This window comes from Mercenaria mercenaria, chromosome 6 (genome assembly GCF_021730395.1).
Source record: "Mercenaria mercenaria strain notata chromosome 6, MADL_Memer_1, whole genome shotgun sequence".
NCBI lineage: Eukaryota > Metazoa > Mollusca > Bivalvia > Venerida > Veneridae > Mercenaria > Mercenaria mercenaria.
Genome location: NC_069366.1, coordinates 51,577,672 through 51,596,803, shown reverse-complemented (window position 1 = coordinate 51,596,803; position 19,132 = coordinate 51,577,672).

The window sequence follows — 19,132 nt, the reverse complement described above, 5'->3', positions numbered from 1 at the left end:
TCACTTACATTCAAATTTGTGAACAGCAAATCTTACATTCTCACTAGTAAACTCCGGATCTTACCTTTCCGCATGTAAACACCAGATCTTAAATGTTCAAATGTGAAGTTAAAACACCAGATCTTACATTCTCACTAGTAAACTCCGGATCTTACCTTTCCGCATGTGAACACCAGATCTTAAATGTTCAAATGTGAAGTTAAAACACCAGATCTTACATTCTCACTAGTAAACTCCGGATCTTACCTTTCCGCATGTGAACACCAGATCTTAAATGTTCAAATATGAAGTTAAAACACTAGATCTTACATTTTCTCTGGTAAACACTAGATCTTACCTTTCCGCATGTGAACACCAGATCTTAAATGTTCAAATGTGAAGTTAAAACACTAGATCTTACATTCTCTCTGGTAAACACCAGATCTTACATTCTCTCTGGTAAACACTAGATCTTACATTTTCACATGTAAACACCAGATCTTACATTCTCTCTGGTAAACACTAGATCTTACATTTTCACTTGTGAACACCAGATCTTACATTCTCTCTGGTTAACACCAGATCTTACATTCTCTCTGGTAAACACTAGATCTTAATTTTTTAACATGTAAACAACAGATCTTACATTTTCACATGTAAACACCAGATCTTACATTCTCACTTGTGAACACCAGATCCAACATTCTCATGAGTAAACACCAGATATTACTTTCACACATGTGAACACCATATCCAACATTCTCATGAATAAACACCAGATCTTACATTCTCTCTAGTAAACACAAGATCTTACATTTTCACATCAGATCTTACATTCTCACATGTGAAAACAACAAATGTTACATTCTCACTTGTGAACACCAGATTCAGTATTCTCACGAATATACAACAAATGTTACATTCTCACTTGTGAACACCAGATCCAGTATTCTCACAGTATTCTCACGAGTATACAACAGATGTTACATTCTCACTTGTGAACACCAGATCCAGTATTCTCACGAGTAAACAACAAATGTTACATTCTCACTTGTGAACACCAGATCCAATATTCTCACGAGTATACAACAGATGTTACATTCTCACTTGTGAACACCAGGTCCAGTATTCTCACGAGTATACAACAAATGTTACATTCTCACTTGTGAACACCAGATCCAGTATACAACAAATGTTACATTCTCACTTGTGAACACCAGATCCAGTATTCTCACAAGTATACAACAAATGTTACATTCTCACTTGTGAACACCAGATGTTACATTCTCACTGTTAAACATAAGATCTTATATATACTCAGTTCAATTGTGAACATCAGATCTTACATTCCCATCATAACACCAAATTTTACATTCCTACTTTTGAACACTTCACCTTTATATAATCCCAGTTTGATCAGGACTCTTGAAGATGATTTACCGTATGTTCATTCAGTGACGGATGTTTTGATCTCAGAGCTAATGCTGGTCACACATTTCTCGAGCTACAGCCTTCAAATTTGGACCAAATGCATAGTTTTGTGCACCGAAAAAAACTTTGACCTAGTGACCTACTTTCACATTTTTGAAGGTACAGGCTTCAAATTTTAACCACATGCATATAGTTTTGTGTTCGGAAATGAAATTTGACTTTGATTTTGACGAAGTCACCTACTTTCACATTTCTGTAGCTACAGCCTTCAAATTTGGACCACATGCATAGTTTTGTGCTCCGAAAAAAACTTTGACCTTGACATTGACCTAGTGACCTACTTTGACATTTTTGAAGGTACAGCTTTCAAATTTGGACCACATGCATAGTTTTGTGTTCCGAAATGAAATTTGACCTTGATTTTGACCTACTTTCACATTTCTCAGGCAACAGCCTTCAAATTTGGACCACATGCATAGTTTTGTGCACCGAAAAAAACTGACTTTGACATTGACCTAGTGACCTACTTTCTTATTTTTGAAGGTACAGGCTTCAAATTTGGTCCACATGCATAGTTTTGTGTTCCGAAATAAAATTTGACCTTGATTTTGACCTAGTGACCTACTTTCACATTTCTGAAGCTACAGGCTTCAAATTTGGACCACATGCATATATTTATACCCCCGGCATCTACTGATGCGGGAGGCATATAGTGATTGTCCAGTCCGTCCGTTCGTTCGTACGAGGTTAACCAAATGGGACCGTTTCGTCTAGCATCAATACCCCTTACTAGAATGACTTGATACTAATGCAGATGTAACCCGTGACCATTCCTCATCTTCAGACATCACCTGACCTCAGTTTGACCTTGAACTTGACCTCGTTTTGGACTTAGGTTGCTATGTATCAACAAGGATGCCACCGGGGGCATCAAGTGTTTATTGAACGCAGCTTCTTCTTGTGTTCTGAATTGAAATTTGACATTGATTTTTACCTAGTACCTACTTTCACATTTCTTAAGCTACAGCCTCCAAATTTGAAGCACATGCATAGTTTTATATACCGAAATGAACTTTGGCCTTGAAATTGATCTAGCGACCTACTTTCACATTTCTCAAGCTACAGCTTTCAAATTTGGACCACATGCACAGTGTTGTGTACCGAAATGAAATTTGACCTTGATTTTGACCTCGAGCTAGTCTTGAAATTGGAAACATTCAAAAATGGCTCAATGGTGGGCGCCAAGATCACTCTGTGATCTCTTGTTTGGTTTTAATGTTGTTTTATGTTGCATTTTGAAACATGAAAGTATCAATCGGTGAGATAATATATCACAGTTGGTATATGGTATTATTATATAATTGTACTATATTTTTTGTGCTCTATGAATAAAAAAAATCTAAATACTTTTGTAAGGTTATTATTTTTCACATGATTGCAAAGTTAGAAACTTTTATGCAAAGACGTCACAAAACTGAGCAACTGAACTAACAAAATCAGCTATATTTAGTTATTGTGTAGATAAAGATTTTCAACTTCCCATTTTTCACTGTCAATAAAACTAGGTAAATGAAATGCAGTTCTTAGTATAAAGATGGAAGTTATACTTGGCAAAAATTATGAAGCAGATGAAGAACGAAAGAAATGAACACATTTAGTTCTATGACAATGTTGAGGATTAACAACTTTTAGCTTGCTCAAACCAAAGGTCATTAAGGGCGTTCATGTGATGAAGCCATCCAGCTGGCTTACGGAAGGTTGGTGGTTCTACCCAGGTGCCTGCCCGTGATGAAATAATGCACGAAGGGGCACCTGGGGTCTTCCTCCACCATCAAAGCTGGAAAGTCACCATATGACCTAAAATTGATCATTGCAACATTAAAACCAACAAACAAAGGGTCAGGGTGAGCTATTAGTAAAGGTGGATGGTCTGGCTTCCATCGTCCATAATTTACAGAAACATCTTCTCTTGAAACTACTTGTCAGACCTACCCTTACTTTGTAGCATCTGGGCAAGGTCCTCTCTTTAAGTTTGTTCTAATGGTTACCATTGACCCCTTTCATTGTATTGCCTTCCTTGAGTCCATAGCTGCCACAATTATGAAGTGTACAGGGTAACTGAACCAATTTTGTTAGCCCTCTAACTCACTCTATGTCTGTTCATCCATCCTTCTGTTTTTCACACTATTCTTCAAACAACTGTGTTCACTCTGCCAGTTTTAACAAGACTTCACATTACCATTTAATTTTTTTGTATGCCCCACTTTGAAGGTTTGTTTTGCAGATGTCTGTCGGTATGTAAACCAACTGGCTTCTGGATGAAAAGTCAAGAGTGCTTGGGCCTAGGTTCATGAAAGTTGATAGGGCGGTTGGTCATGACCAGCAGATGACTCCAGTAGGTAAAAGGTCAAGGTCAAACTGACCCGGAACAGTTAAACGGTTTCCGGATGATACTCAAGAACGCTTGGGCCTAGGATCATGAAAGCTGATAGGGAGGTTGGTCATGGCCAGCAGATGGCCCTTGTTGAGGTCAGTAGGTCAAATCACAGTGACCCGGAACAGTTAAATGGTTTCCGGATTATAAATTTAGAATGCTTGGGCCTAGGACCATGAGTTGATAGGGAGGTTGGTCATACCTGCAAATGACCTCTACTGATTTTGAGGTCAGTAGGTCAAAGGTCAAGGTCACAGTGACCTGGAACAGTTAAAAAATTTCCGGATGATGACTCAACACGTGGGCCTAGGATCATGAATTTTGATACAGAAGTTAGTCATGACCAGCAGATGACCCCTATTGATTTTGAGGTCAGTCACAGTGACCCGGAACTGTTTCCGGACGATAACTTGAGAACGCATGGGCCTAGGATCACGAAACTTGATAGGGAGGTTGAATATGACCAGCAGATGACCCCTATTAATTTTGAGATCAGTAGGTCAAAGGTCAAGGTCAAAGTGACCAGGAACAGTTAAACCGTTTCCAAGACAATAACTTGAGAACGCTTGGGCCTAGGATCATGAAACTTAATAGGAAGGTTCATCATGACCAGCAGATGACCCCCCCATTGATTTTGAGGTCAGTAGGTCAAAGGTTAAGGCCACATTGACACGGAACAGTAGAACTTTTTTGCCAAATAACTAGAGAAGGTTTTGGTTTAAGATCACATTAGATACTGAGGTTACTGGTAAATGACCCATAATTATTGATTTGAGGTCAGTATGTCAAATGTCCAGTACACAGTGATCAAATAATTTCTGTTCCTTGTGCAGTTACTGAATGCACCAAAGGGGGCATTTCGTGTTCTATGAGCTCTTGTTTTTCAAAGAAATCCATTCCATGCAGAAAACTATGGTTGTAATGGCAATAGAAAGGAAAAAAACTTCTAAAAATCTGCTTGTATCACTCAGGCCAGATTTTTTCATAATTTCACAATGTTACTTGGATAGCAGTCTATCAAAATTATTCAAATTCATCAAAAAGCACAGCCACCAAAGAAAAATAACAGGAAACTCTTCAAACAACATTTCCTTAATCACTGGCTTAATTTTGAAATAATTACACACAAATGTTCCCTGGCCCCTGTCTACAAATATTATTCAAATATTCTGACTGAACAAAAAACATTTCCACCTGAATGCATGGTCACTTTTCCCTTTATGTATATACAATGTAGTAAAACTTTGTATTAGCAGGAACTTCAAAATATCTTTGTGTCAGAAAAACAAATGTTTCTTGGGTGAATTGTTAAATTCAATTTGATAAAAACTAATGGCAACAAAGGGCATGGCACTTTTCCCCATTGGAAACTTTAAAAAACTTCTTGATATATTTTGAAATAATTTAGCACAAATATTTCCTGGGTGACCGACTGCCAAGAATGTTAAATTTTAATAAGATTTGTCAAAAAAAAAAAAAAAAAATATGGCTAAGTAGAGCTCAAAATAGAATTGTCTTCAAATAAAATTTCATCCTAAAGCCTTGGTCCCATTTTGAAATAATTTAACAGAAACATTCCTTGGTCAACTCTACATTAAAAGCCACCTTGATTGTCAAAAAGAAAAAGAAAAAAAGAGAAACTATTGCTGTTGGGAGGGGCTAGTTTTCTTTATTTGGCTCCAAGTCCTCTTAGATTTGCAGGTCAGATTTTAAAGTAATTTTGCAGAAATGGCTCTTTGACAACTCTACCAACACTGTTACCTATTTGAATGCCAGATGTAATGCCATCATGGTCCCTTTGTTTGTAATGTAGACATTGGTCAACAGGGGTCCAGACACAGACAGAAAAGTTGCCTAACAGCAGGGACCTACTGTAATAAAATGACACTGAACTATACTGACGGAGTTGCCATTTCATAATGTATGGCAGAATGAAATTTCTGATAATATCCAGAGCACAGTCTGTGTACTAAAGAGAGTGAAGCAGAGCCATCATGGCTCTGTTGTTGTACCTTTACTGCATGTTTATATTTTTACACAGATCACCATCAAATTCAGTTAATACAGACCACAGTAGGGTGTTTCTGGTGCTCATGTAATGGTGGTACATATATTTTTCTTCTCATCTATCTTTTTAGTTGATACTAGTAAAATAATCAGATTTAGTCGAAAATATTTATTATGCCAAAACAAAATGTACAAAAAATAATGTAACTCGTTAACAATAACAATAAAAAAGAATATTTCCAACCCATAATAGGTGTATTATTGACCTCCGATTAGAAACATATAGATAAGTCACTTTTCCAATTAGTAGTATATGGAAAAGTAGATGGATAAGTGACTTTTCCATTACTAGTAACATATAGATAAGTGACTATTCCAATCAGTATCAGACGAGTAAGCAACTTTGAAAGAAAATTGGTAACAAAAGCTTCATTTATAAAATATAATTCATGCTACATGCATGTATCTTATACAAACCAAAATGAATCTAAGAAAATACAATAGTAAAATGTAAACATAACCAAAACTCTAAAATTGCGAAAATATATCAACATTTCGTGTCCTTGTAACACTTTAATAATTAAATTGATTAAATGCAATACTGAATTAACTCTCTAAATCTAAAACAAGTTACAACTGTTTCGTACTAAACTCTCTGAATGCAACTGAACTAAAACATAATTTGAGCTGCACCGTGAGAAAACCAACATAGTGCATTTGCAACCTGCACGGATCCAGACCAGCCTGCGCATCCGCTCAGTCTGGTCAGGATCCATACTGTTCACTAATGGTTTCTCTAATTGCAATAGGGTTTGACTTTGATTTGACCTAATGACCTAGTTTTTGACCCCAGATGACCCATTTTCAAACATGGCCTAGATTTCATCAAGGTAATCATTCTGACCAAAAGTCATAAAGATCAATTATATAAATACAGCTTCTATCGCATATACAAGGGTTTTCTTTGATTTGACCTAGTGACCTAGTTTTTGATCCCAGATAACTCATTTTCAAACTTGGCCTAGATTTCATCAAGGTTATCATTCTGACAAAATTTCATGAAGATCAGTTGAAAAATACAGCCTCTATTGCATACACAAGGTTTTTCTTTGATTTGACCTAGTGACCTAGTTTTTGACCCCAGATGACCCATTTTCAAACTTGGCCTAGATTTCATCAAGGTTATCATTCTGACCAAAATTCATGAAAATCAATTGAAAAATACAGCCTCTATTGCATATACAAGATTTTTCTTTGATTTGACCTAGTGACCTAGTTTTTGACCCAAGACGACCCATTTTCAAACATGGCCTAGATTTCATCAAGGTTATCATTCTGACAAAATTTCATGAAGATCAGTTGAAAAATACAGCCTCTATCGCATACACAAGCTAAATGTTGACAGACGACAGACAGACGCCGGACATCAAGCAATCACAAAAACTCACCTGAGCAGCATTGATCAGGTGAGCTAAAAAGAATAATTTCCAACCCATAATAGGTGTATTAGCGACTTTTCCGATTAGAAACATACAGATAAGTCACTTTTCCAATTAGTAGTATATGGAAAAGTAGATGGATAAGTGACTTTTCCAACTAGTAACATATAGATAAGTGACTATTCCAATCAGTATCAGACGAGTAAGCAACTTTGAAAGAAAATTGGTAACAAAAGCTTCATTTATAAAATATAATTCATGCTACATGCATGTATCTTATACAAACCAAAATGAATCTAAGAAAATACAATAGTAAAATGTAAACATAACCAAAACTCTAAAATTGCATAAAATATATCAACATTTCATGTCTTTGTAACACTGTAATAATTAAACTGATTAAATGCAATACTGAATTAACTCTCTAAATCTAAAGAACAAGTTATAACTGTTTCTTATTAAACTCTCTGAATGCAACTGAACTAAAACATAATTTGAGCCGCACCATGAGAAAACCAACATAGTGCATTTGCGACCAGCATGGATCCAGACCAGCCTGCGCATCAGCGCAGTCTGGTCAGGATCCATACTGTTCGCTAACGGTTTCTCTTACTGCAATAGGGTTTGAAAGCGAACAGTATGGATCCTGACCAGACTGTACGGATGCGCAGGCTGGTCTGGATCCATGCTGGTCACAAATGCACTATGTTGGTTTTCTCATGGTGCGGCTCATATTTACCAGTCAATCTGACCAGGGAAATATATAAAATATATGAATAAAATCTTGTGTGTAATGGGCCAAATATTTGATTTAGAACAATGGGTTTAGTAGCAATTTCACTAGGAATGGCCATTTAAAAACAAGTATTTTGAACATACAAGTTCTTCTTATCTAGAAAATGCATGCCATTTTTAGAAACTATATAAAACTAACTCCTCTGCTGCAACTGGTCTGAATAGAAGTCTGTTGAAAATATATATCTAAAATGATTTTAAAAACTCAACAACTGGACTGACTCCTTTCACACAGTTGATTGTAGGTCTGTAAAATACTGGGTAACATTCTTCTGTGCTGTGATCAAGTCCTGAATATAGTGCATTTCTGAAGAAACAAAATCCGTATTTATAAATAACTACATATGGTTGTGTTGAAAAAGTGAATTGTTTATATACAGTAAGTTAGTTTATTGAAGTAACAGGTATTTTAATTTTCCCTACCGGTGTGTTCAATAGGTATTGGTCAGGCATGGGAAATTTTTTATAGAGAATTAAATGCCTGAATTTTTGTTAAAATTTTTTTTTGTTTTTTAGCCTTTGTTTAAACATCTTCTGTCTGTTTTTCAAAAACCCCCATACCCAAAAAAACGATCTTGGGTAATTTTAAATGGTACAAGTTTTTTGTCATTAAACTCGATAAATATCTTAGGCAATAATGAGAATATGCAGGCCATTTTGGCTTTTTTCCCCTTATACATCTTAAACTGTGAAGTGACAAACACAACGTTTAATACAGTCAAACTTGTTCACATGGACTCGCATTATTAGCACGCCACCCTTTTTTTGAACCCTCTTAGGTCCCGGCAAAACCCCTATAATAAATAATTTTTGATGACTCAAAAAATGATAACTAAAACTTCCCGTCCCACAATTTGAGCGAAAAAAGTTTCAAGCACAGACAACCTGCCAAGGGGGGGCCCTCTCTTAAGCAAAAACCCTTATAAAAACATCATCAAAATTCCCTAAGTAAAATTTACTACAAATTTTTCCTCTCCAAACTCAGCCTCTACATAACAGTAAATATTTGACCCAAAAGGGGTGTTGCCTAAAAGGGGTTGCTCTTTTTTTAATAAATTATTGAAAAGGAAAGTATTTTGTGCTACGGGTACTAGGCAATTTTCTTGTTTCATCATATAAATACATATCCTCCCTAAGAGTCAGAAACATTATAACAGAAACACGGGAACCATATTTTAAATTTGTAAAATTTTAAAAATTTGTTGGGATTAATTTCAGGGGTTATAGGTTGATGAACGGGTAATCTGCAAATTAAGCCCCCAAGAAAAGTAAACCCCCCTTTCATCTTTCATAAAATTAAAATCCCGATTCAAAACCCCTGAGAAATGGCCATTTCTGCCCAAGCTACAGAATTTTGAGACCACAGAATTAAATGATTCCGCAATACTACACTTTATAAACTATATCACTAGTATGACCTCCATTTTTTTTCTCTGCGAGTAAAAAACAGCCCGCTAAAGTGCATGATAGTAAAAAAGGGATCAAAACTTTTTTTTTTTGAATTAAAATAAGGAACTAATATTGACAATTTTAAAAGGGGTGTCTTACAAAGTGACTGGGTTGATCTTCAGTCAAATTTTGAAATTTTGCTGTCCAAAAAATTTTTTTTTAAACCAGTTAAAAATTTAAACCTATTTATACCAGTTTAAGCTACTTTAAGTCGGGGAGCAACATCGAAGGGCTTTTTATATAGTTACGAATAATTACCTAATTTTTTCCTCATTTCTTTCAGTGGCTTGCAAATTCCAGAAAGGACTTCATCAAGCCCGTCTCATGTCTGGATACCATTGCGACCTCATAGGGGTTGTTCTTTTTGGAAAATCAAAAATTATTTTTAAAAAAGACCTATTTTTTTTGTGGGATAAACGGAAAGACTCAGACTTTATTAAATAAACTTGAGAATAAGAACCCATCACTCCCTGGTGTAAATTTTTTACATAATTTTCAAGCGCATAGTAAACAGGAGTTAAGGTATTCCATTTTGGATCGAAACTTTTTCTACAATGTAGAATTTGAAAAACTCTGATTTTTCAAAACTTTGAATAACCAAAAATTCACCAAAAAAAAAATAGGGTCGGTGCTGATTTTTTCCTAGATGATTTAAAAAATTTAGGACCTCACGCACTATTTTATAAGGGGGAGCCCAGGGGGAAAAATCATAACTTTCAACATTTTTGCGAAAAAAATATTTTACAATGAGATTTTGATGAAACTTTCACAGTTGTAGATAAACAATGGCCTATAATTTGGTTAAATAAAATGTATGGTCCGTGTTTTATTTTTGGATATTACACATGTTTAAGGAAACCCGGAATTTCACGAATTTTAAGACTTATTTTGATTTTTTTTAATGTGCATATTTTTTTTTTCATTTTTGGCTTCAAAAAATATGCAACAGTTCATTGAAATACATTTACTAACAGTTTCGATTAAATCAAAAATTATTTTCTTTTCCCCGTACGCCAAATCCGGCTTTATCTACTTTTTCCGGGATAAATGCTTTACGCACACTTCCGGTTTATCAAACCTGCAGAACTACCTTAAAAAGGTTTGTGGGTTACCTAAAGGAGACGGCCCTGGTTAATAGGATAGCTGTCCTGATTCTTCAAATGGTTGAGCTAAAAAACAGGAATTTAGGAAAAAAAAGTGGGGTATTTTTAGGAATTCCCCTTTAGAATTTTCATTTTTTCAGGAATTTTACCCAAAACTAAAAAAAGTGGGGAATTTTAGGGACGCGGACAGCCTGTAACGTGACTTTAAACCTTGCCCTATGGCCTAAAAGGGTTCTTTTTTATTACAAAAAAAAAAGAGAAAAAACCTAAGGTGCTTGATGGGATTTGAACAGGACCCCCCGTTCTCAGAAAAAAAAGTAATTTTTGGCCCAGCACGACCCTGCCCCTGGTGTTTTTAGTATGCAAACTAAATCATTTATATGACCTTAAAAACCCTGTCTCGATGACCGTACGCAATCCAACCCTTTAGTTCTTTTATATCTACTTATTCCCAAGTTTAAATTTCAACCCTTTTTATTCAAAACTTAAGTTTGAGGAACTGTTTTTTTCCATTTCTAGTTACAGTGCCTTGACTGTGACTTCACGCCCCCAAAATTCATCCAACATTTTTTTTTTCTCAAGTTTCATTTCAATATAAAACCCCAACTAAAGTTATTGAACAAAACTAAAATCTTGATCCTTCACCACTGCCCACGTCGCCAATTTAAAAACCGGGTTTTCAAATTTGTTAAAATTCTATTTTAGAAACTAGACTTGACCCGACCCTTAAATTTAAAATAATTTTTATCCAAAAAAAGTTAAATGCTCGTGGGGAATTTAAAAAGAGAAAAAAAGTTAACAAAAAAAAAGGAGTTTTTGGCCCAATGCTCAAACTACTGTGCCATGGGGAACCGAATCATTTTAAAACTGCCTTAAACCTGAATCCCCCTTGACCCCAAGAATTCCCCCACCTTGTTTTTTCAATAAGACTATATCAAGTTTTATTTTCAATCCAAAAATTTGGAGGCTGAACGAATTTTTCTTTTTTTTTAGAAACAGTTTACCTGACCTTGATTCCCCCCCCCAAATTAAATTCCCAACTTAGAGCAACCTTAAGCTCCCTATGGGGCCAAGTTTCATTTTAAACCAACCCAAAAAAAAGGTATTGAGGGGAAAACCAAAAATTTTTGTGCCCTCGCATCCATACTAGTAACACCGTCCCCCAAAAAATATCGCAAACTAACCAGGCTTTCAATTTTTGATAAACCAGTTAAAAAGAAAAAAATTTTAGCGAATTTTACAAAAAATTTTTAAAATTTAAACCCTTAAAAAATGGTTTTTTTTAAGTATGATTTCCATTTTTTTTTTCCTTTCATAGTTTTTTTCAAATTCACTATTGATAAAAAATTTTGTGCGAAACAATGAACAAAAAAAACGGGGGTCCCAGGCTTGTTTTTGTGAAAAATTGTTTTAAACATATACCCCTGTTGCTGAAATTCCGGGTTTTTTTTTAAAACATTTTCAAATTTTCGCTTTTTTAAATAAAACAAAACAAAATCAAACAGCAAAATAGGGTTTTTATTCTTTTTACAGATTTTATTAATACTAAATTTTTTCTTTTCAAGCATTTTGTAATACTTACATTACAAAAAGGGGTACAAAGAAAAAAAATCTCATTTCATTTTTCATTTTTGTGAATTTTTTCAATGAAAAATACTCATAGTAAAGAATACTTTTTAAATTTTAAAAAAATGTTTCATAATTTTTTCCCCCCTTTTTTTCTGTGTATAGATAATGTATTGTGAACAAAAAAATTTGGCCAAAAATTTTGGGGGCACCAGCAAAATTGTATGTTGGGACCACTTGAATAAAACACTTTGTTCGGACGAAAAAATGGCCTGAACCTGCCAAATGATTATCTGCTGAAGTTTAAATTTTTTTTAATCCTTTTCTAAATTTAATATCAATGATCTGAAGGGATTTTGTTTTATCAAAAAAAGTTAATTGTCTAACATTATTGAACAATACGTCTTTTTACAAAAATGTCCCGTCAAAAAAAAACCCCCAAAAAGGGCAAGTTGCATGTACATGTCAGGCATGATAATGAAAAACAAATCCCCATATCAACATTATTACGAAAAAACTTATTGAAAAATTTTTTCATCAGGATTCCTAAATTTTTAAGATTGTCTTAAATGTTTAAAAAGCTGCCTTTTTCAATTTTTTTTTTTTAGACAGTATGGGCTCGCGAGGATGCCAAAAAAATTTAAAAAAATTTCCTTTAAATTTTTTAAAAAGGCTAAAAATTTCTCGTTCCTTTTAATTTTGAATTTTAATAAATAGAAAAATAAAAAAAAAATAAAACATTTGGTTTTTGAAAGTTAAATAAAATCCATTCAAAACAAAAAAAATCTTACGTGCTAAAAATTCAGTATCAAAGAGGGAAATTGTGGGGGGATTGATCGGGCCCCATTTTTTCCAATAAAAAAATATAAAGTCCCAAAATAGGGGCTGTCCATTCGTTGAATTGACTTTAAAAAATTTATAAATAAATTTGATTAATTCTGGTCACTACCATTTTAAAAAGTCCCATATTTTTGGGTATGGTAAAGGGACAACAACAAAAACTGTCTCTCCTTTTTAGCCTGTAGATAAACCCCTTTACTTTGGTATCCTTTTTGAAGGTCTTGCCTGAAAATTTCAAACGGCCCAAATTTTGAAAAAAATTTCGGCAGGTAAGAAACTCTTAAGGTGAAATATTTCATAAAATAAACGTCGATTAAGTCATCTATATACATGTAACTTCGGGAAAAACCCAACGACCTCCGACCACCTTTTTAAAGTTGGGTTTTTGGAATTTTCCGGGAATTTAGGGTTTGAACTTTTGAGGCAAGGGGACGGGGTCACAAGAGTTATTTTTTTTTTAAGGTAGGATGAAGGAGTTTTTTACCCTTTTCAATTTTTACAATTCATTTAATTAATTAACTGATAAAATTAATTTTTTACCCACATTAAGATAATAATACTAAATAACAAATTAAAAGAAACAAAAAACTTTGATAATAGCTTTACGCAAACTTTTTTCTCTTACATTTTACCATTTTTGGAGTCCCGTTTTTCGTAAACAAAAATTTTTAATTTAATGTTGATAATGCAATTTAATCGAGTAACAAATCTTTTTAAAAAACTTCTTCTTCTATCGTTCAAAACTTTAAAATTTTTTTTTAACACATAAATTTTAAATTTCATCACTTTTTTTCAAAATTGAATACAAATAAAAAATAACGCAAATTATTCCCTACTTTTGCATCAAAATGATCTTTGTTTTTAAATACCCTGTAAAAAAAAAGCGCAGCTTTAAAAAAACAAAAGAAAATGCTGACGCGTTTCGGATTCGGTGACTTTTAAATCCAGCAAATTTTTGCTGTCGGTTTTAGAAGTCAATTTAGTTTTAAAAATATAAATGGTGCTTCAAAAATCTTGTTTTTCAGTTTTCGAAAGTTCCGTTTTCAAGGTTAAAAATATAGAAAAAAAACAGAAAAAACGGGACCTTTTTTTTCGTGCAGCAAAGGGGGTTTTTTCAGAAGGCCCGGTTTTTGGAAATTTTCCGTATTATAAAAAACAAAAAACCCTAACTTAAGATAATGTAGAAGGAACAACTAATCTTATACAGATAATTAAAAAATTAAGAGAATTTTTGCTAAGAAAACCAAATCCTTTCAGTTTTTTTAAAAACAAATTGTTTGTTTGAGACCATTTATGTTGGACACTTTTTCCCCTTTCCCCTTGGGTGGTCTTTAAATAGGGAGGAAGACCTTCAAATTTCTTTATCCTCCGAAGGGATCCCGTTAGGTCATTAAATCCTCGTGTTTCCAGGGTTTTACGGGGTTGACCTAATGCAAAATTATCCAGGGCACTGCTACATGGACGGCTGCCCTGTTCCACGCTTAATATACCCGACTCCTACTTCCATTGTTCCCTCCCCTTCCATCCCCCCCCTAAAGATACTCTTTGTTATTCTGATCAAGTTTTGAAGGTGAATAACTTACTGGTTTTAGCCAGCTGTTTGTTGAAAAGATAAATCTCCATTGCTTTTTAATTTTGCTTTACTTAACCCCAAGTTGGATTGTAAGTTGAAGCGCCAAGGGGAAAGATTCAGAGGCAGTTGAATCTTTGCTCAAATCAAGGGGTGGGAAGAACTTTGGCCACATTCCAAATTGTAAAACAAGCTCCCCATAAGAGACAGACCTTTTGACCAACCTTTCGGGGGTGTGACCCTCTTTCCCAACTCACGGTTTTGGACTACTTGGAAAAATTCTGTTTCTGTTGTTTTTAAGGGCTTATGGAGTCATTTATCATTTGCCCCCAAAATTATTCTTGTGCTTGTTTGATTGCAAGTGTGTTTCCCAAGTAAAAAGGATTTTCGAGCTGAGGCCTGCTAAAGTTTTTTGTTTTAAAGAGCTTGCTTTAAGGTTGAAACCGGGAAAGTTTGAAGGGGTTGGACCCCCAAGTCCCATTTGGGAGTTTTCAAAGTATTGGGATCTGTTTCCCACGGGAAATTTGAGACCATGCTGGCTGGGATCTGTCTGTATACCTGTGTCAAAAAAGTTTCCTTTCAAGTTGGGGTACTTGTTTTGGAGGAAGATGTTTTTTCTGTCTTTGCTGTAAGTAAAAAAGTTTTGCAAGGTAAATATTAGCTGTAATCATTTCAGTTTTGCGAGTCATTATTAAACCCATCTTACCTGGGTGTAAACAAAAAATTTAATTTTGGACCCTATTTTATATAAACATATTGTTTGTACCATTTTAACAACTACACTTGTCAAATCTAATGCAACACTAAGTTTAAATATCTTAAATGTTATCTGAAGTACAAGTCGTATATGTTTGAATAATTTTACAGTAAATGTCATACAGAAATTTTATTAAAATATAAATTGAAGTCCTGACATAATTTAACTCCTTTTCTCATCTTACCCTATTCTTAAGTCACAAAAATCACATTAACTTTTAAAAGGCATTCAATTGTAAATTTCATCTTATAAAGAAAAAACAATATCTTAAAATGGTAAAATAACACCCCTCTTTTGTCAAAACTTAAAAGATAGGCAAGACGCCGAATCAAAAACTTTTTCGCAAAAAATTTGTAGCAAAATGCCTATTGCAGTTGAAATTTTTAAATAAACAAGATTTGAAAGTTTTTCGAACCGAAAATGGGTTTGCCAACTGCATTTTGTGACACAGCAGATTACTAAAAATGGCCAAGGAAATTTTTAAATACTATAATGTTGGGGAAAAAATTTTCTTGCGAAAAATTTACACTTCTCTCTTTCTTTATCACGTGAAAAAAATATCCTTAATTTCCAATCATAATTGCGTCTTGGCTAAAAAAAAAAAATAAAGTTTGTTTCTGGTACCCCGCCCTGCCCTAAATTTTTTGGCCCCACCCTAAATTTTTTTAAGGCTTTGGAGAATTTTTTCCGCTGCACTTTTTTATGCTTTAAACATATCAGTGATTTAAAAATCACTTTAACTGTGCTCTAAAGGGGGAAACCCCCTTATTTGTTTCATTTTTAACACAAAAATAATTTCGGAAAAGTCCTACTTAATAAAAAAATCCCCCTTGCCCCTAAAATTTACTGACCTACCTACCCTAAATGTTTTTTAGCATGTTACTGGAAACAAACAATCTTATTTAGGCCTTATCAAGGAATAAAATAAGTAATACAAGATAATTAAAAGGACATATTATTGAACAGAGTTATACATGTGCACTGCACTCAATTCTATAGATCTACAATTCAAATTTCACAGAAAACTGTTACTACAGTAAAATGGAAAAATCTGAAAAAAAAAAGTGAAAAATTTGAAAATATCCAAACGGGGTTAGTCTCTTGTGCACTGCACCATTTCATCTTTCTCATTGAAAATTGCTTCATTTTTTTGGGAAAAATTTCTGTACAAAAAGGGTGACAATCTGAAAATACCCAAATACTGACTTATGCTCTTGTGCACTGCACTCCCTTTTATTGCTACCTATCTAAAATGTTTTCAGTACTTATGGAACTACCATATGCTCCAAACAAGGAAAAAAGGGAGAAAAATTTGAAAAACCAATCTGTTTTTTGCTCTAAATTGTAGCTAGTTTCCGTCACACTGAAATGTCTTTAGTATTTTGGTTTTTGCCTAACAAAGAAAACTAATTGCAAAAAGGGAATAATTTTACAATGATTTTTAAAAAAAAGTCGGGGGCCCGCCGCACCTTTTAGGGGTTTGAATTTTAAACCGATACTCGCGAAATCAGTGCAGTTTTTAAATGCAAGGGGGGATTTCAGACACCAGCAATTTTTTGCAGTGAAAAATTTTTGGCCCAATAATGTGCATTTCTAACGGTCCCTCTCGACTTTTCACTTTTTTCTTTCAGAGCACTCTTTCATCTTTCTCGTAAAAGGACTTTTTCACTCGTTTCATGTCCCCGTGCGCATGCTTTTCAACTGTACAAGTACCTGCCCAATTTTTATGACATTTACCCCATCCCGGTGGGTTTTTTTTTTTTTTTAAAAAGTTTCTATTTATTAGCGCAAAAACGATTGGGGGACTTGTCACTGGATGTTTGTGTTTAAAGTTCAATAAAGTAACATTCCGGGGGAAAAACAAGTTTTTTTAATTTTAAGTTAAAAAAAACCACTTGCTAAAAAATGCAAGTAGAAAATCAGGGGAAATTCGAACCCCGCTTTGGGTTCTAAGTGTACCTTTCCTTGACCAAAGGGACCTGGTTCTTGCGCAGACACTCCGCTCATAATGGTGAAATTTATGTCAAATTACATCAAAATCCCACCATGCAGAAGAAAAAAGTTTTCCCGGGCAAAATTTAATTTTACCTTTTACTCCCACTGTGACCTTTACCTTGGATAGAAAATGGGGTTTGGCATAAACCCCCTTATTGAGGTAAAAATTCATGCCAAAAATAAACAAGATGGCCATGCTTGTCAAAGTTATTTCGGACAAACTTTTAAATTTTACCTTTTACCCCAAAGGTAACCTTGCCTTGAGATAAGAAAGGGGGTTTGCTGCACACCCCCCGGGGTTTTAACTTCTCCTAAAACAAGATTGGCGCTGCAAAGAGGGGCGGACTGGCGGCGGGGCCCGGTACCCCCATCCCCCCTTGACCCCCCGGGCCATCACCCCCACTTTCAAGGGGGGCCGCTAAGGTTCTTTCACCTTCTTTCCCTTAAACCCTACTTTGTTGATTTTAAATTTCCCAAAATAAGTCGGCAGTTAAATAACTTAAATTAAAAAAAAACCCAAGTTTTTTTTTTACTCATTAATTTGGGAAGAGCTTGGAATATATTTGGGGAAAAAGGGGTAAAAAACCCAATTTATAAACAAATTTTTTTTAAATCAATAAATTTGAAAAAAATTTTCTAGAGCAAAAGGGATAAGGGAAAAAAATTTAAGGGAAAATTTATTAAAAAAGCAAAAACATTAGAAAAGGCCCTTAATAATTCCCTTTTGGTAAAGTTTCCATACTTTTGATTTTCGACATAAAAAAGACATGAAAGAATTTAATGTACTTCATCTTTGAAGGCTTTTTAAAAAAATTAGACGACTGTTCTTATCGGAAACAGCTTGTCCAATAAATTTAAAATCCCTTGATGGACAGTGATATGGAATGGGCATGACGTCATTTCGTGTGCAGACAAATGGGAAACAGCCAATTTCTATTCCCCTTTTTTTCTTCTAAAAAGGCAAGACAAAGAAGCTGAGATGATTTAAACGAAAGCAAAGGGAAAGTTGTAGATTTTTAAAAATTAATGTATTTCCCCAAATAATTTTAGTTACTTTTGTTAAAAAAGATCTTTAATAGTTTAGAGTTATTCTTGGAACAGAAGTCACGTGTTATGGGATAATTTGATTAACTGAGATAAATCAATATTAAAAGAAAGTGAGGTTGACAGACTTTAATTATGATTCATATACACCGCACTTTCCTTTAATGTTCAATTTCTTTGAAAGAAATTTTAATAAATCCCCTTAAGCACGATGAATCATGACATGGGCAACTAAATCTAATAAAGGATGATTATTAAAAAAATAAGCAAAATAGAGTTATGGTTCTTGTACAGTGTACGTTCTCTCAATGTCATCTGACATTGTGTAAAAACATAAAGTCCCTTGAATAGTTAAAAAGTTATGGCCTGGACAAGATGTCTAGAAACGGATAGACAGAGACTGCTAGACAGACCGAAATGCTACTTGCAGGACATTTCTCAAAATAATTATCACTTTTAAAAATGCATGCAGTTTCAAAGAAATGTATTAGACAACTTCAGTTAACCATAAAAAATATTACTGAGGTATTTTAATAAATGTGTATATAAACCTTCGGATACTGAAGGATGTAAATTGATTACATGACAATATCCAAAAATTCTCAGTTTCAACTGAAATTTCCAAAAAGTTTTAAAAAACCCCATCTTGTCTTATTTTTGTTTGCACAGCTGCCACATGCACCTTCGTCACCATTTGCATTTTTCTTTACTGATTTCCCAAAA